This window comes from Muscardinus avellanarius, assembly GCF_963383645.1.
Source record: "Muscardinus avellanarius genome assembly, chromosome: 11".
In the NCBI taxonomy this organism is placed as follows: Eukaryota; Metazoa; Chordata; class Mammalia; order Rodentia; family Gliridae; genus Muscardinus; species Muscardinus avellanarius.
The window spans coordinates 21,988,214-22,008,616 of NC_137797.1; the positions used below are offsets into that span (position 1 = coordinate 21,988,214).

At 38.3% G+C, this 20,403-nt stretch overlaps 1 protein-coding gene across 1 annotated transcript in view; it reads right to left on the reverse strand.

The window, feature by feature from the left end:
* Nucleotides 1–20,403, reverse strand: part of ANO4 (anoctamin 4) — a gene marked incomplete at both ends in the record, with an annotated part of 438,431 nt that overhangs the window by 234,996 nt on the left and 183,032 nt on the right. The gene's annotated exons all lie outside the window — the stretch shown is intronic.

Consider the following 20,403-nt stretch of genomic DNA (forward strand, 5'->3'; position numbering starts at 1 on the left):
CAAATTCTTGGGGTATACTAGTGATACAAGAATTGTAATATCAGTGAATTTTCACATGGCTTTATTTACTGTATGTGCTTAGTAATCATGACAAGACTTTTATGAATGGAAATCCAATAAAGTCAAATATTAAAAATATTTTATCTAAATTATTTCCAAAATTCTGGAAATATATGCATATATTTGGCATGCTGTTGTGAAGGACTCTGTGGCTCAGGGATTCTTTCTAGGGTATGCAGAATTTCAATAAAAATCAAGGAGGAGTCTCAGATTTATAGATAGATAGGCTGAGTTGGCAACTGAATTCAATTTACATTTCTGATAACCTAAAATTATGTGCATTTTAGAACTATTTTTATCAAGACAATTTCAAGCATGCCAAAAGCAAAATTAATAGTTTAATGAACCCCACATGCCCATTACCCATTAAGAAATATGAAGACTTCAAATCTCTCTTTGCTACTGGTTAGTTTTTCAGTGTTGGGGTAGCCTATAGCAAATTCCAGACATCATGTCAATTTCATTACAAGCAATACTTATTGAATACACTTCCACAAATTACATCAGATGTATTACATCCACTTATGCATATTGACTGTACAAAAATTCTGAACTGAAAATATATTTTTAGAGCCAGCCATGGTGGCACATGCTTGTAATCCCAGCATTTGGGAGGCTGAGACAGGAGCATCATGGTTCACAGACAGCTTCAGCTACTTAATGAGGTCCTTTGCAACTCAGTGAGGCCCTGTTTCAAAATAAAGAATAAAAAAGTAGGGCTGGGGTGTCGCTCAGAGGTAGAATGTCCCTGGGTTCCATCCCTAGTATTGCAAAAAAATGTATTTTTAAAGTACTCATTTATTACCATTGAAGGTTACTGAGATACCAACTCATTACTCAGAAAATGAATAAAGGGAAAGGAGTAAACATTCATCCTGCCTTTTTCTTTACTGATCATATTTCAAAATATTCAAAGAGTGGATGAGAGAAATTTCTTCATTATAGACAAGTTTCTGCTGATGTAAAAGATTATAAAATCATGTTAGAAGCCCCAGTGCAATACGGAAGGTGACAGAATTTGACTAAAAAGAATGTGTGTGAGGAGAAAACTGGAATTTAAAACCACAGATGACAGAATGGAGCTCTGTTCTTTGGACAGTGTTAGACTTATCATGCCATCAAGGCAGTAGGACTTGTCATGTCATCTGATAGGAGAAAGCTAAGCCTCACTGAATTGCAGAATTTTGATTAAGAGAAGAATCTGTTGAACTTTTCAGGCATAAATTTAGAGTTGGAAGTCAGTTAAGTGCATAGCTAATTAATCAAGTGCCTTTTACAGATGAGAAGACTGAGTCCCAGTGAGATAAAACAATTAATGTATAGGTTATCAGCACTGGGGGGGGTCACAGGGAGGAATCTGCTAAAGCCTCAGGAACAGGGAAAATAAGAAACTTCTCAGAAGTAAACTGTTAAGTCAGCAATCATGAGTCATGCCAAAAGTATGAAGAATCACCTTAAATTCCCCCTGGTTGGGAATGAGGGAAGGCCGGATCTATTTGTAAATTCTAATGGATCTTGAGAAAGAATAGTTCAAATCAGAATGGAATTTGATCAGCCAAGGAATAATTAAACCAACAGTGTTACAGAGACAAATATGGGTGATGCCTAGCCAAGTAAGCATCAAAGTTTAAGAATTTCAGTTGCACAGCCAATAGTTCTAATGTATGATTTTACTATCTTTATCACTAATTGCCTTCATTTTAAAACCAGACAGCCTATAGATTAGTACTTGGCTTCCAGTATGGGAAAAGAGAAACCACACTGGTGTTCCAGCCTAGCAGTAGGCAAGGTTCTCAGAATGAGCTAATGAACTGTTATCTTGCCTTCTGCACATCTACCTCCTCAGGAACTGCTTAGTGTGAGCCTGTCTCCAAGATCTGGTTCCAAAGACCACTGGTGCTATGAACTTGGGCCGCAGCCTTGGAAGATTCACCCAGGTTAGGCCTGCCATGCTGGGTGGCCTCTTGGGAGACAGCCTGCAGGTTTCCCCAGGCAATGCATGGCCAGGTGCCTGGATATGTGTGAGCCTTCTATTACCGATGTCTCTCCCTGTAGGTAGGATAGGCACTTCAGCCTCAGCCTGCTGTTCTTCCACTTCACCCTGTTCCACAACACTGTTGTTCAGTTCCATTATTCCACTACTGAGGTGCAGACCGAATGTCTATAAATCCATCAAATTTCAGAAGAATACAGACAAACTTGTAGGTGACAGGTGAAGGGGATAGGAGAGGCGTTTTAAGCCAACCTCAGACAATACTTGCAAACTCAGTCCACAAATATGAAATACATCAGTCTCCCCACAACGTTCCTTCTTGTACCTTTTGCAGAGGATTATCAAGCTTGAGGGCAATGGGAATGTGACTCAGCATGGCACTTCTGGCTCTTATGTAACTGCCCTCAAGAAAGCATAAAATGGCATGCATGAGAACCAAAATCACACTGTGGAAGTAAATGGCACAGGCACCTGAGACTATCAAATTCTATGTTAAAAAATAGAATAATGTAGATTGTAGGGAATATGTTAAAAGTGAAGAATAATTCATGAGTATTACCAGGATATGAGGAAGGTGGGTATGTCACACAGAAATTCAGGAAGAACCCTGAATGACTGAGCAAATTCATCTCTGCTCTAAGAATGAAGAGTCCTCAGAGTTGTAGATAAAAGGTCTGACCCATCAGACCTCTCCTTATAGAAGGGTTTTGTGCATGGAAGGTAGGAAGATGTGCAAATGAATAACTAGTACACAAGATGGCAAATATACTACAGACATTTAAAAATGTTAAGATCTGTAGATTTCAGAAGTCACATGGTTAGAAATAAGTCATCAGCCAATAAATTGTATCATCCAGTTTGTTCTTAATCATTTTAGAAATAATTGTTGACACTGCATATCTATTAAATGCCAGGTACTAGGCTTAGATATTGATCACTATCCTACTAATGCCTCACCACAACTGTGACACACAAAGGATTGGTATCTACAGTAAACATATGGGAAACCTGAAGCTCAAAGAAATACTTGTCCAAGGTCATAGAGAAAGACATTCGCTGAAATTTTAACCCTGTTCTTTTCAATTATGCCATGTAGTCTGGCAAATAAAATACCAGTAAAGAGATAAATTAAGTTTGTGGTAGTTCTGAATAACTTAGAGATTTATCTAAGTAGAGCTGGAAGGTGTGGAATACTGACACTCCTTTAACTCTTGCTCTTCTGGAAGTCTCCCCCTCAACCTTTCATGTTTGACTCCTGATTATCACCCATGCTGAACTATCCTCCTAGGTCATGACCACCTAACACCTTTACCATTATGAATAAGAATGTACTCTCCTTTCCCTTTGAAGCCCTTTCGGTTGCTTGGGCCACCCCAGCCAATATTCTACTCTTTAATATTGCAATTATCTCTCATCATGCAACTACGCTGAAGTCTCATGCACCTGCCAGTACATGGATGGCCCATTTCTCCAACTTTTGTTCCTCGGCTTTGAACAGAATACTTTCCATGCAGCAGAAGTGAGATGATGGTCCTCTCTGTCCCTTACATATTGCATCTTATGTATTCCATCTGTTATCTATGGATGATCAGCTCCCCAAGTCATCCCTCCTGCTTTGCTAAACTCCAAGCTCACCTTTCTTTGAGTTCTCTGAGAAACTCAATGAATCCATAGAATCAGTTAAGTATTTAATATGTTGATTTAAAAAAAATCACACCAAAGCTCAGATATCCTTTAAGGTCCTCATATCTTTACTTTTCAAAAACTCTAAAAATAAAAGATTTTTTTTTCTTACTAAAATCGAATTCTTAGGTGCTGTGTCTCTCTGGCCCACTTCCAAGGGGCACTATTCCTGGCTGCTCTGCAGTGGAAGTGTGCCAGTGTACTAGTGATTTGCTTTCATCTAAATGTCACTCCCATGATTCAGAAGCACTGTGTACCAGGGGAACATTTGTAGCTCTGTCGATGTTTTACAACTCGCAGCAATAGTGTCTACGTGCTACATCACACTCCTTGTCATTTCTTAGCTAAATCACTTTTCAAATCATGGACAAGCTATATTTTGGATGTCATCACCACGAGCAAAACATAACATTACCTATTCCTAATTAAAAAGATAACAATCTGTAGAGTAGGAAATTTATTTCTAGTTTTCCATTTAGTTACAAAGTGAAGAACAAACCCAATGCTTCACTTCCCCTCAACCCTGATCAGAAGGGAGGCCAGAAGTACTCTCGGCGGCTGGACATGGTGGAGTTCATTTGTAACCTCAGTACTTGGGGGGCTGAGAAAGGATGACGGATTGTAGGTTTGAGGATAGCCTCAGCAATATAGGGAGAATCTCAGCAACCTATCAAGGTCCCTTTTCAAAACAAAAATAAAAGGGTAGAATGCCCCTGGGTTTGGTTCTCAGTTTTACACACACACACACACACACACACACACACACACACACACACACACACACATGATCTTGGCTACTTTCCTCTCTGGATTTGCTTCTCTAATATCCATTTTTTTATTTGGATCAAAGAATACTTTAAAAGGGTTTATAAAATCAATTGAGAACCTCCCAGGTCCTAGGGAGGAAAAAGCTTGAATATATCTGAATATACATAGAAAAAGAAATAACTTGTATGATATTAGCTTAGGCATGTTCCTTTAGAGGGGAAAACCTTTGTGCCATTACACTGAGGTGAGCTCAGGTGAATCCAGAGCAAAGAAATTCTGAGGAGCTTTGAGCATCCTCAGAATTGGTGAGTAACTGAATACAGGTGTATTCCAGGGAGTGGTCTGAGATCTAAACCATGAGGGACTCCTAGAGAGCTGAAGACAAAGGCGGCATAGTCTCAGTTGCCTGATGAGAGGCTCCGCTACAGCCCCACCGCCCTCCTTCACACAGGGCCCTTGTGCATGGCATGCTTCCTTTTGCTTTTCTTTTATTATTGTGCCAGACTTATTAACAGACTGGTATCAGCATATTATGCAAAGCTGGTAGTACCAACACATCAAAACCAGGAAAAACTTCCTGCTGAAACATTGTCATTTGTAATTTTGTGACAGTTGTATGTCTAAAGTCAAAGGAACTTGGCATTCAAGCACTCTAAAAAGGGACCAAAATGCTAAGGACTAGATAAAGTAGTCAGCTTTAACTTTTGGCTCTATGTTCATATAAAGAATTTATAGAATCAGAAAGGATAAGAGTCTTTACGAATGTTGAACTGGCATTACTTGAATTCAAATAAAGTACAGCAGATAGATTACTGGTGCCTTCCTTCCTTTAAACCTACCTCTAGATTCTTTAAAGACTTTTCGTAACTTCTTTCTTTCTCTCCTGCTACTAGGGCTGAATTAAAATCTACATTTTCCCCCTCCTCTAGAATTCTACTAGAAGGACTTCATTTCAGAGATCAGCACAGCAGAGTAGGCTACTGCCCCCAACTTGGGCATTCTCTCTACCACGCAGTGGCTTGTCAGACTTGGTCACTGTGACTTGCTTTGGCAAAGGGTATCTTAGTAGACGTGATGCAAGCACAGGTGTACAGTGTTCCTGATGTGCTCTTTTGGTTTGGCTTGGTCTCCTGTTCTTCTGCTAACACCATGAAAAACACAGGTCCCACGTAAACATGGATCCCTAGTGAGATCCACAGAAGAGACTTAAACCTGAACTGTAGTCTGGAGCCATGCTCCACTCAACCCAGCCAAGAATGCACAAACACTAGCTCCCCTGTAGTCTTCTGAGCAAAAAGGGCAAATATTTGTGGGTATCAATTATTTAGATTTGAGACTGTTGGTACATAGAAGGACTTTTTTTTTTGTACCAGGGATTGAATCCAGGGGCATTCTACCTCCAGGCTTCAGCCCTGGCCTTTTATATATATATTTTTTTATTTTGCAGCAAGATCTCTCCAAGTTGATCAGGGTCTTGCTAAGTTGCTGAGGCTGTTGGCAAGTCTGCAATACTTCTGCCTCAGCCTCTCAAGAACTGGTATTACAGGTGTACAACACTATGCTCAGCTAGGTACAGAGAAAAACTTGATGAACACAACCCTAACAATATGCTACACAATGTGTAGAGGAAACAGTGCTAGTGCTTACAGTTTGGCTCTAAGTGGTGAGTTCGCAAAGGAGACACCCCCCTTCTTGCCTAAAGTGGTCTCCTTCAGAGCCCAAAACAACACATCCTTCTAGAATCAGTCCATTCCTCATCTTCCTGAAGAAATCCTATTACTCCCATCCTCTTCCTTTGCCAAACACATCCTCACTAGCCTAGTCACACATGTGCCTTCACTCCATAACACCTGAAATATACCTGTATCAAAGCTCACCTACCTGCACTCCAGCTGCTGCACATCTGTCTTTTGAACTAGAGACTGGGACTGTGTCATATTTATTGCCTATCACAATGCACGGATCATAGTTGGCACTAATGTAACAACTCCCAGGAAGGAACAGAGACAGGGTGCAAAATACAGAACACAGTAGGTAACAATTCTTCAAATTCTCTCAGATTCCATACCTGTGTATACTGATGTTTTAGGAGTGTTTGATTTGTTCACTCCCTGGGAGGGTGGCTGAAATCTTGGGAGAGGGTGGGAGCTGGGGAAGTGGTGAATCAAGGAAACCTTGAAGAGCTCAGCTCTTTTACTCCCTTTTCTCTACCCCCACAATCCTATCTACAGCAAAAAAAAATTATCCACATGAGATATTTTGCTTCATATAGAGAGATTTAAAACTCTAAAAATGGTGCAATATATTTCCAAAGAAAATAAACATACAGAAGATATATTTGTCTTCCCATGGCTATTCCGGAATGATTCACATTAGCCAAGATATGGAATCTATCTAAGTGTGCATCAACAAATTAATGGATAAAAAAATATTATATATATATAATAGATAAAGAATCACACACACACACACACACACACACACACACACACACACACACACACACACACCATACACAATGGAGTATTAACCCACCTTAAAAAAGAAGGAAATTCTGTTTTTGACAACATGGATGAACCTGAAGGACAATATGATAAGTGAAATAAACTACACATAGAAAGACTTATGCTATATGATCTCACTTATAATGAGGAATCTAAAACCAATGACTCCATAGAAGCAAAGAGGAGAATGGTGGTTACCAGGGGCTCAGGTATAGTGGAGGGACTGGGGAGATGTGGAGATCCATTGCAGGACATGGTGACTATATATAGTTAATAAATGTTTCACTCAGGACTCTTACTGCTATGATCTAAATATCTGATACAAAAACCTAGAAGAAAAAAGATTTATTGGGGCTCATGATTTTAGAGGCCACCAATCCATTCCAATTATTAATCCATCAATGTATTTATTAACTAATGATATTAGAACCCTCATGATTCGGGTATTTCACTTCTGAACACTTTGCACTGCTGATACAGGAGCTTTTCCAGGGGACATTCTATTGCCAAACCATAACAGTAACAATGAGGTGTATTTGTGAAAGTTATTAAGAGAGTAGATGTTAAGGGTTTGTTCCACAAAAATGATAAATATGTGAGGAAATGCAAATGTTAATTTGCTTAATTTATCCATTTTATAATATGTACATATTTCAAAACAGTATATAGAACAAAATGAATATATGTGGGTTTTGCCAATTAGAAATTAGTACATAAATAAGGAGGGACAGGGAAGGGAATGAGGTGGGGACTGGGTAAGGGCTAACTGGGTGATGTGTGCATGTATGTCTCTACCACCTTGTACTCCATTAAGATGTATGAATACAATGCACCAATAAAAAGAAGAAATTAGTACAAGAATAAAAATAAAATAAAAAGTTAAATGATACATATGTCAATAGGAAATTGCAAATTAAATCAACAATGAGATACCACCATATACTCATTAGAAAGGTAAAAACTGAGAACTCTGACAACACCAAAGGCTGGCAAAAATATGGAACAACAGGAACTTTCACTTGATGCTGGTGGGAATGCAAAATTGTATTGCCACTTGGAAGACAGTTTGGCAATTTCTTACAAAACAAAATATACCCTGACTGCATGACTCAGCAATCATGCTTCCTGGTCTTTACTCAAATGAATTGAACACTTATGTCTACATGAATGTATATAGCGACTTGATTCACAATTGCCCAAACTAGGAAGCAACTAAGAGGTCCTTCAGTTGGTACCATGTACTATGGTACATTCAGACAACGTTCTTTGTAGCCCAAAATATTATTCAGTACTAAAAAGATATGCATTAACAAGCCATGAAAAAACAAAGAACCCTTAATTATTAAGTAAAATAAGTCAATCTAAAAGGCCACACACTGTATGACTCAAACTATATGACATTCTGGAAAAGGAAAATTAGAAAGACAATAAAAAAATCTGTAGCTGCCAACGGAGGAAAAAGGGATGAACAGGCAGAGCACAGAGAATTATTAGGGCAATAAAACTACTTCCTGTGATACTATGATGGTGGACACATACCATTTTAAATCTGTCAAAACCCAAAGAATGTGCAACACTAAGAGTCAACCCTAATATGAGCTATGGTTTGGGGGTATGATACATCAATATAGGCTCAAAAATGTAATAAGTGTTTCATTCTGCTTTGGGGAGGCAATAGTGGGAAAAGCTGGGGGGAGCAGGGGACATGTGGGTATTCTCTGTAGCATCCACTCAGTTTTGCTGAGAATCCAAAACTGCTCACTGTTGGGGAGGAAAATAATACAACAGGAGCTCTCGGCCATCACTACCTCACCATAGGCAACTAGACAACTGGATAAAACTTAAAATTTCAGACCAGAAGAGTATTTTTCCCTACAAATTCTAATCTTAATTCATTTCAAATTTCAAGAAAATGTTATTTCTTACTACTTAAAAATAGGATCACATCCCAGCACCCAGTAATTCCTCTTCTAAGAAGTTATCTCAAGAAAATTATTAGACATAACTAAGACTTACTCACAAAGATGTTTCATTTAGAATTGTATTGTAACAGGAAAGCAAAAGATAGAGGGCTTTCATGTGGAATGGATGTTGGTACACAAGCTGTTTCTACCTTTTAGGTGTGGGACTTTTGGTGAGCCATGATTCAGCTGTATGTGAATCTTTCGATTTCTTCCTTTGCAACATGGGAACTTAAATTCATACCTCAAAATTTTGTGATGAGGGCTAAAAGGATGTGTGTGTGTGTGTGTGTGTGTGTGTGTGTGTGTGTGTGTGTAAAACAAGGTGCCTGGCCGGGCGAGGTAGTGCACGCTTGTAATTCCCGCGCTTGGGAGGCCGAGACAGGAAGATCTCGCAGGTTCGAAGCCAGCTACACTGGCTAAAGAGACCCTGTTTCCAAAAATAAAAAATAGGTCTGGGAGTGTGGCCCGCAGGTGGAAGGGCTTCCAGGAACCCCAGTACCACCAAAAAAAAATCACCCCAAAAACAACAAAAAAACCCCAAGGTGCCTGACATGTAATGAACATTCTAAATATTATTTAATGTTAGGCGGGGCGTGGTGGCGCACGCTTGTAATCCCCGCGCTTGGGAGGCAGAGACAGGAGGATCGCGCAGGTTCAAAGCCAGCCGCACGTGCTGGCTTAGGAGACCCTGTTTCCAAATAAAAATGTAAAAATAGGTCTGGGAGTGTAGCCCAGAGGTAGAAGGGCTTCCAGTAACCCCAGTACCACCAATAAATAAATAAATAAATAAATAAATAAATATTATTTAATGTTATAATTCAAATTATAATATTGGCTTATAATGAAAATTATTTTGAGTAACATTGGCAGCCAAAACTATACCTGTTAGTAGGGAATAATTAAATATATTTTAGTCTACTTGTATGTTGCAATGTTTTGTAGCAAATGTGTTGGTGAAAAATGTACTTTCAGATAGAAAAATGTTCAAATTCATTCATTTTTCTGCTCATTGATTCAATCAATACTCATTGACTACCTTTGTCATTTGTATACCAAATGAGTGTTAAAGTTGGAAGCAATAAATTTCCAAGTCACTTATTTCCCCAGGTGGGGCCTTATTTTCCTCATTTGAAATTGAAAGGCTGAAGATGGTCCCATGCCTGGTGATCTTTTGTTGGTACCAACCTGCCTCAAGTTTATTAACTACCCTTCTTCACCTATTCTGTGCCCTGGAAAGCTGACCGCTATAGACGATATCACCTGCACCTTCCCAGGCTCCAGTTGGCTTCTATGAAAGGGAGCACCAACTGGAAATAGGGAGAGCAGAGAGGCTGAGACATCTATCCCTGCTGTAGCACTTCTTGGAATCTTCCACTTCTGAAAGCCTTCGACAACCTCCACTCCTATTAGTGGCCCCTTTTCCATAACTCCTGCTCTTAATAGGCTTTCATACTCTACCCTGTCTCTTCAGGCATAAAAGATTGGTTCCAGGACTCCCTCCCACCCCTCCAAGGATCCCAAAGTGAGCATATGATCAAGTCCCTTATACAAAATGGCATAGTATATACATACATCCTCCCCTATATTTTAATCATTTCTAGGTTACTTTTAATATTCAATGCAATGTAAATAGCTGTCATATTCTATTGTTTAGGCAATAATTTCAAGAAAAAATCTGTACCTGTTCAGTACAGATTTAATTCTTTTTTTTAATTTTATTTTTTATTGGTGCACTGTATTCATACATCATAGAGGGATACAAACTTTTGTAGACATACATGCACACATCGCCCAGTCAGCCCCCACCCGATCCCCACCCCATTCTCTCCCCATCCCTCCCTCCCATGCTTGGCTTAGTGGTTGACATCTAGTATTATAGAAATTTATCCAAAATTAAAAATGATAATCTCACATAACAGTTTCATTTGTCTGATACCAAGCTTTTGATGACTTAAAGATAACATTTCAATATTTCTTTTTACTTTCTTTCTTACCAGAGAATATTTTTTTCTATTTTTTTAGGTGAAGCTATTATATACTTATATATTTATTTTTCAGAAAAAAAATCTATCCTAATATGGAATATGGACTCTAGATACCCAAGACGATCTTGAAAAAGAACAAAGCTAGAAGATATATATTTTCTGATTTCAAACCATATAAAGCTACAATAATTGAAACAGTGTAGTACTATTCTAAAGGCAGATATATAAACTATTGGAGTTAAATAAAAGCCTAGAGCTAAATTCTTCCCTATATTGTCAAGTTATTTTTGACAAGGTTTCCACGAACATTTGGTGGTGGAAATAATAATCTTTTAACTAAATATTGTTGAAACATAATAATTACATGGAAAAGAATAAAATTGGACCCTTACCTAATCCCATATACAAATATTAACTCAAAATAGATAAAAGACCTAAATATAAATCTTAAGACTATAAACTTTTAGGAGAAAATCTGGGTCATAAAACCTCACAACACTGAAATTGGCAGTGATTTCTTGGATATGATTTCAATGGCACAGGCAACAGAAGAGTATACAAACTACCTAAAAAAAAAATTGTATATCCAAAGACAATGTAAACAGAGTTAACAGTTACTAATAGAATGGGATAAAATATTTCCAAATGCTATATCTGAAGGTATATTAATATTCCAACTAGAAATCCTAAAAATTAACAACAATAAAGGCAAACAATACCATTTAGAGATAGGTAAAAGACTAACATAAGTAATGAATCTCCACAGATAACGAATCTTAGTTGTCTGTTGGATGGAAACTCTTGTTTCTCTGGTTCTGGTGTGTGTTACCTATTTCTTCTTTGTAGTTAATCTCTTTGAGTATTTTCTCTAGCGCTGGTTTTGAAGACATAAATTCCTTCAGTTTCTGTTTGTCGTGGAAGCTTCTTATTTCTCCATCTAATTTGATAGAAAGTTTTGCTGGGTAGGAAATTTTTGGCTGGAAGTTGTTTTCTTTCAGAGTTTGGAATATGTTACTCCAAGCCCTTCTGGCTCTCATGACTTGGTTTGGGAAGTCTGGGGTGATTCTAATTGGTTTGCCTCTGAATGTCACTTGGCCCTTTGTTTTTGTTGCCTTTAAGATTCTCTGCTTGGCTTCCACATTGGTCATTTTGACAATTATGTGGTGTGGGGATCCTCTTCTCCGATCTTGTCTAAAGGGAGTTCTATAAGTTTCCTGGACCTGTGTATCAACCTCTTGCTCTATTTTTGGAAAATTTTCTGCTATTACTTCATTGAAGAGATTGTTGATCCCTTTGGTTTCACTTTCTTTTCCCTCCTCTATTCCAATTATTCTTAGGTTAGCTCTCTTAAAATGGGCCCATATTTCTTCAATATCAGATTCCTGCTGTCGAATATTTTTTCCTAGATTAGAAACTATGCGTTCATTTTTGGAATTATCATCTTCTAAGAGCGAGATTCTGTTCTCCATGTGGTCTAATCGGTTGTTTGTGCTTGGAATTGAGGCCTTTACTTCATTAATTGCATCCTTTACCTCTTTTTGGCTCTCTCTGAGTTCTTTTCGAAGCACCTCTATTATTTCTACAGTTATTATCCTGATTTGATCTTCTGAAATCTCTGATTTTCTGTTTTATCGGGTTCTGATGTTGTGGGGTTGTGGGCATTCATTACTCCAGTATTATTCCTCTTTCCCATGATTTCGGAAGTTTGTGCCTTCTCTGGGTTCTTCCCTTGGGTCACTATGACTTCACTTAAGGTGTTCTGGATCTCGAGTCAGTAGTATCTCAGACCCCACTACTCCTTTACTGGGTTGTATCACAGAGTCTCCGACCCAGAGAGTCGATAGAGGCTGCTTTAGACTGTGCGGGGTGCCAGGTTGCACATTCTCCTATGGTGTGATATCTCTGCCACTGTCCCTCCCCCACTGGGTCAAGTCCCAGGGAGTACAGTACTGGGATTTCTCCTCTGTGGCCCGCAATTTGACTCACTGTTCTTGAGTACGCAGATGTAGCTGTACTGGATTCGGTGAATTCTCTGCTGCTGCCGCCAGTGGCAATATGGCGCTGCTGCTACGCCCTCGGCCGTGAGGCTGGCGTATTTCTTCTTGGTTTTGATTTCTACTCTGAATCCCTGCAGCTTGTGCTGAGCTCAGCCACTGGGAGCTTTAGATTTTACCTGCGGCGAGAAATCCCGCCTGGCTGTTCTGCAGCGGCTCACCTCAGCTTGCTGTAGCCGTCCAGGGAAGTTGCCGCTGCCGCCTGCATTATGGCGCTACTGCCACGTCCTCGGGCGTGAGGCCGGTGTATCTCCTCTGTGGCGCTAAGCTTTGTTCTCAGTCCGCTTTCTCTCTGGAGCCTGGTGATTTTTTTGTTTCTCTGGTGATGGTGTTTTCTGGCTATGAAAGGCGCTGATTTTGTGGTAATGGAGATTGGTTGTTAGTGGGGCTCTTAAGCCCTGCTTTTCTCGCTCTCCATCTTCCCGGAAGTTCAGATTTAATTTCTTAAAAAATATTTTAAAAATATTTTTGACCCATAGCTGGTTGAACTCATGGATTCAAAACCCTATGGACAAGGAGAGCTGACTATATTTTGTAAATATGTGTTGATAGACTCTCAGTGGGTCACCATCTTTTGTTAATTTCCTTAACCCAGACATTCCTTTGCAAAATAAGACATCTCTTTATTAAGATCTCTTTATTTATTGTAACTCTTTTACTCACTTAACTTTGACTCTGAGAGTCTTAAAAATCCATCCTTTTCGATTTTAACACTGACTGGTTCTACATCTATCAATCAGCATCACTTAAAATTTTCTTTGAAGGTTCTCAAATACTTTGTTTGCGACCCTTTACCTTCATTCCTCAATATTTTTTTTTCACTTTGTGTCCTTTTGAAACTCTGTTGTTTTGTTTTGTTTCATTGCTCTGAATGACAATTCTAAATCTTGGATTTCTCTCTTGGCCCAACCTTGGAATATTTAATTTATCCTAAATCTTTACTCAGAGAAATAGTGAGATAGCAGCTGTGGGTTTCTTATCGCCTCATGAAAGGGTATGAGTTTTCCTTGTAGTCTTAGGCACAACACACCTCCTTGCCAAATCCTTACAGATAGATCTCAATTTTATATTATTATAACAGAAAATTGGCATAGGTGATATTAAAGTGTGTGAATTAGATGGAAGTAGGTGACATAAATATATCATTTAAAATCAGTATCTTGGGAAAGATTTGTTTTTGAAATCTTCATTCATTCACTCATTGCCCCTTTAAACATTTATCATGAGTGTTCTTTGTGTGCTGAGCCCTGAGGATTCAGAGGTTGAGAGTCAGAGTCCTCAGACTCACGGAGCGCCGTCTGACAGATGAGGCATCTCTAGCACCGAGTGGCAAAGAGCAAGGGCATGTACTGTAATAAGGAGGAGAACATCAGTGCTTCCTGGGCTTATAAAAAAGAAAAATCAAGACCATTTGGTTTCTTCTTAAGAAGGGAGGCATCTCTGCTTTTCCTAAAATAAATTTAACTGTTTGTCATTTTTCTTATGAGAGTGGCATAATCAAATATTATTATACCCCAGGTAAGCAACAAAAATAGCTGAATAGGAACTAGGTAGCTACTTCACATGGCGAACCCCACACACTGTGAAAATGTGTACAGTGTGATCCTAAATTTTAGTGGAACCACTTATTAAACAATATCACCAAGTAAGCAAAGGACATTATTCTCTAGATCATTGAATTCAATTTTGTAGCTTATCTTAGCAGTCAATAAACTGCTTTTGAAACACCAGTTTACTCACAATAACAATAAATGATAAGCATTAAAGAAAATTGTGCTTTGTATAAAATTTTGACCATTAGGGCATGTGAGTAAAATTTAGTAAAAAGAAAATTTTATAATTAGATAATTTTTACCAATCACTGCTGGTCCCTGAACCCTGATAGGCCCAAGGACAAAAACAAGAATAATAAAGACAAATTCTGTGTCTATCAGGAAAAAAGGTATGCAAAAGTAATTTTAACAATAGGGACCTGTTGAAGGTGCACAAGTAGGCTCTGTAAAGACTACATAATCTCCAATGGAAAAAGACTAAAACATTTTTTTTTATTTTGCAAAAGGCCAGAAAGTAAATATTTGGGATTATGTGGGCCATATGGTCTCTGTTGCCACCACTCAACTCAGCTGCTATCACTCAAAAAGCTACTAAAGACAGTGCATAAATAAAGGAATGTGACTTAAGTTCTAATAAATGTTCACTTATAAAAACAAGCAGTGAGCTAGCTTTGGCTTGGGGGCTGTAGTTTGCTCACCCATGCCTCAGAGAACTGGGCATGAGGCCATCAGAGGAAGTGGGTGGTAGGCATTGTCACTAAGCCTGGACTGCTAGGTACGTTTCTCATGGGCACAGATGAGGAGGAAGAGCATTTCCCACAACAAAGCTGTGCAGGTCCAGAACAAAGCTCATTCATGAAAGTAAGAAGAGTCTGGCTTCAAACATGCTGAAGATGTGTGAGTATTAACATTGGCTGCTTAGACGAAAAGTGATGGTCATGACAACTGACTTTTATGTAGATTTTAGGTTTTTCAGAGAATTCATGAAGTAACTTGAATCTACACTGAGGGTAAGGCCGGAGATCACTGGAGTCATGTGAGCCAGGGGTGTATATCATCAGCACAGGGATTCCAGATTGCTCTAGTTCAATGGGGGCCCCAAATTAGGGTAATAGGCATCGGGGCCTGGTTCAGAGCAGTCACCATGGAGACACAGAGTTAAGAGACAGTTTAAAAGTAGATCCTATAGAAGCTGATAAACTGTGTGTGTGTGTGTGTGTGTGTGTGTGCATGTATGTATGTTACTAGAAATTGAACCCAGGGCTGTTCTACCTCCAAGCTAAACTCCCAACCCTTTTTATTTTTAATTTTTTAATTTTTTTTAATTAATTAATTAATTTTTGTGGTATTGGGGTTCCTGGAAGCCCTTCTACCTCTGGGCTACACTCCCAGACCTATTTTATTTTTTTTAAACAGGATCTCTTAAGCCGGCATGGCTGGCGTCAAACCTGCGCTATCCTCCTGTCTCCACCTCCCAAGCGCGGGGATTACATGTGTGCGGCACCACACCCAGCTTTATTTTTTATTTTAAAACATGATTAGCTGGAGTATAAATTTTTAAAGTAGTTTCTGATAATCTTTTGAATTTCTTCACTATCCGTGGTGATATCTCCTTTTTCATTTCTAATTTTGATAATTTGAGTTGATTCTCTTTTTCTTTTGGTTAGGTTGTCCAGGGGTTTATCAATTCTATTAATCGTTTCAAAGAACCAACTTTTTGATTTCTTGATTCTTTGAATTGTTTTTTTTTTTTTGTCCTCTATTTCATTTATTTCTGCTCTAATTTGAATGATTTTTTGCCTTCTGCTGGCTTTGGGAATAGACTGTTGCAGACTTTCTAGGTCCTCGAGTTGTGTCATTAGGTTCTTTACTTGGTGGTTCTCTGTCCTTCTTATGTGGGCACTCAATGCAATAAACTTTCCTCTTAATACTGCCTTCATAGTGTCCCATAGATTTTGGTAGGTTGTGTCTCTGTTTTCATTTGTTTCCATAAATTTCTTTATTTCTTCCCTAATTTCTGCTCTTACTCATTCATCATTCAATAGTGTATCATTCAATCTCCATGTATTTGAATAATTTCTTTTGAGTTTCCTGTTGTTGATTTCTATTTTTATTCCATTATGGTCTGAAAAGATGCAAGGAATTATATTACATCTTTTGAATTTGCTGGCACTTTCTTTGTGTCCCAGTATGTGGTCTATTTTGGAGAAGGCACCATGGGCTGCTGAGAAGAATGTGTATTCTGTAGTTCGTGGCTGAAATACTCTGTAAATGTCTATTAGGTCCATTTGGTTTATGGTTTTCTTTAGTTCTAAAGAGTCCTTATTTATCTTTTGCCTTGAAGATCGATCCAGTGGTGTGAGAGGCGTATTAAAGTCTCCCAGAATTATTGTATTTGGGTCTATTTGGGATCTGATGTCCAGAAGGGTTTGTTTTACAAATGTGGTTGCACCCACGTTTGGGGCATAAATATTTACTATCATTATATCTCCTTGGTGTATTGTTCCTTTTAATAAAAGGAGGTGCCCTGATTTGTCTCTTCTGATGTGTTTTAGTTTAAAGTCTGTTTTGTTGGATATCAGGGTTGCTACCCCTCCTCTTTTTTGGTCTCCAGTAGCATGATATATCTTTTTCCATCCTTTCACTTTCAGTCTGTGAATGTCTTTGGCTGTAAGGTGAGTTTCTTGCAGACAGCATATATTTGGATTATGTTTCTTAATCCACTTTGCTAGTCTATGTCTTTTGATTGGTGAATTAAGTCCTTTGATGTTAAGAGATATTATTGAAATATGATTTTTGTTTTCTACATTTTGTGTTCTGTCTACTATTGGATGGTTTGGTCTTTCTTCTTTACTTAAATGGTCCACTTATTAACTTCCTCTCTTCTCTGATTCTGAAGTCTGCTTCTTTTTTCTTCTTTATGGTTTATTTCTTTAAGAATTTTCTCTAGTGTAGGCTTTGAATTCATGAATTTTTAAAGATTCTGTTTATCCTGAAACACCTTTGTTTTCCCATTGATTTTGAATAGTAGTTTTGCTCCAATAGACTTGAAAACATGGAAGAAATTGATAGATTTCTAAGCACAGTTAACCTACCTACACTCAGCCAAGAGGATATAGCAAGCCTAAACCAACCAATAGCAACCAAAGAAATAGAAATGGCAATAAAAATTCTTCCACCAAAGAAAAGCCCAGGCCCAGATGGGTTTTCAGCTGAATTCTACAAAACCTTCAGTGAACAACTAATACCAATACTTCATAACTTGTTATGGGAAATTGAAAGAGATGGAACTCTCCTAAATTCCTTCTATGAGGCCACTATCACATTATTCCCCAAAACAAATAAAGATACTTCAAGAAAGGAAAACTACAGACCAATATTCTTAATGAACATAGATACAAAAATTCTAAACAAAATACTAGCTATACGCATTTAAAACTATATCAAGAGAATAATACATCATGACCAAGTTGGTTTCATCCCAGAAAAACAAGGCTGGTTCAACATACACAAATCAATACATGTTATTCACCACATAAATAGAACCAAGAACAAAAACCACATCATAGCAATAGATGCTGAAAAAGCATTAGACAAAATCCAACACCCATTCATGTTAAAAACACTGCAGAAAATTGGGGTAGAAGGAATGTACTTCAACATCATTAAGGCAATATACTGTAAACCCAAAGCCAACATTATATTGAATGGGGAAAATCTGCAAGAATTTCCTCTAAAGTCAGGAACAAGACAAGGATGCCCACTATCACCACTCCTTTTTAATATAGTCCTTGAGACTCCTGCTGCAGCAATAAGACAAGAGAAGGAAATCAAAGGAATTCACATAGGAAGAGAGGAATTAAAATTATCCTTATTCGCAGATGACATGATCCTTTATCTAGAAAACCCAAAGAACTCAACCAAAAGACTTCTGGAGCTGATGGACAAATTCAGCAAAGTTTCGGGGTACAAAATCAACCTAAAGAAATCAGTGGCTTTTCTTTACACCAACAATGAATCCACAATGAAAGAAACAAAACAATTCCATTTACTATAACCTCAAAACCAATAAAATACCTAGGAATAAATCTATCCCAAGATGTAAAAGACCTCTACAACAAAAACTATAAAACATTAAAGAAAGAAATTGAAGAAGACCTTGGAAGATGGAAAGATCTCCCCTGCTCATGGATAGGCAGAATAAATATCCAAATGGCCATTCTGCAAAGACTGATCTATAGATTCAATGCAATTCCCATTAAAATACCAGCGACATTCTTCAGAGACCTAGAAAAAGCAATCATGAACTTTATATGGAGAAAGAAAAGACCCAGAATAGCCAAAGCAATTCTCAGCAATAAGAAACATGCAGGAGGCATTACAATCCCAGACTTCAAATTATACTATAGAGCAATAGTAGTAAAAACAGCATGGTACTGGCACAATAACAGATATACTGAGCAGTGGATTAGAATAGAAGATATAGAAACAAACCCATACATCTTTAGTCAATTAATCTTTGACAAAGGGGCCAAACTCATATGCTGAAAAAAAGACAGCCTTTTCAACAAATGGTGCTGGGAGAACTGGCTATCCATTTTTAAAAAGATGAATCTAAACCCCTATATCTCACCATGCACAGGAATCAACTCAAGATGGATCAAAGACTTAGAAATTAGACCTGAGACTGTGAAGTTAGTAGAGGAGAGCATAGGTTCAATACTACAACATATCTGCACAGGCAGTAACTTTCTCAACAAAACCTCCAAAGCTCAGGAAATTAAAGCAAGAATTAACAAGTGGAATAGCATAAAACTTAAAATTTTCTTCTAATCAAAGGCAACCATCAATAGCCTAAAGAGGAAGCCTACAGAATGGGAAAAGATCTTTACCAGCCACCACTCTGATAGGGAACTAATATCCAGAATATACAAAGAGCTCAAAAGACTCTACACTAGCAAAAAAAAAACAACACTATCAAGAAATGGGCAAATTAGCTAAATAGACACTTCACAAAAGAAGAGATACAAAGGGCCAATAGATAAATGAAAAGATGTTCTCCATCATTGGCCATCAGGGAGATGCAAATAAAAACTACACTGAGATTCCATCTAACCCCAGTCAGAGTGGCAAGCATAAAGAAATCAAATAACAACAAATGCTGGCAAGATGTGGGGAAAGAGGAACTCTTTTACACTGTTGGTGGGAGTGCAAACTAGTTCAGCCACTATGGAGATCTGTGTGGATATTCCTAAGAAAGCTAGGAATAGATCAACCATACAATCCAGCTCTCCCACTCCTGGGTATTTTTCAAAAAGGGTTGAATCCAGAGAACTATAGCAACATATGCTTACCTATGTTCATAGCAGCACAATTCATAATAGCCAAAATATGGAACCAACTCAGGTCTCCATCAACAGATGAATGGATTGCAAAACTCTGGGAAATACACACAATGAAATTCTACTCAGCCATAAAGAAGAAGAAAATCATACCATTTGCAAGAAGATGGAAAGTCCTGGAGAGAATTATGTTAAGTGAGACCAGCCAAGCACAGAAGGAGAAGGTACATATGTTTCCTCTAATATGCCCAAACTAGGGAACCTAGAAGATACCAGTGGTACTCCAGATAATGGAGGGGAAATACCAGCAAAGCTTGAATGGAAAGATGGAGGAGGAGGAAGGCTGAACTTGATTAATGAGGGTCCACATCCAGATATGTGTAAAATTATGAATATGGCATGGTTACCCGGGACAATCATTGGTGGGAGAGGGAAAGGGAAAACAGGGGCGGGGAGGAGAGGGCATCAAGTATAGTTTAAATGTATGCCATTAATGT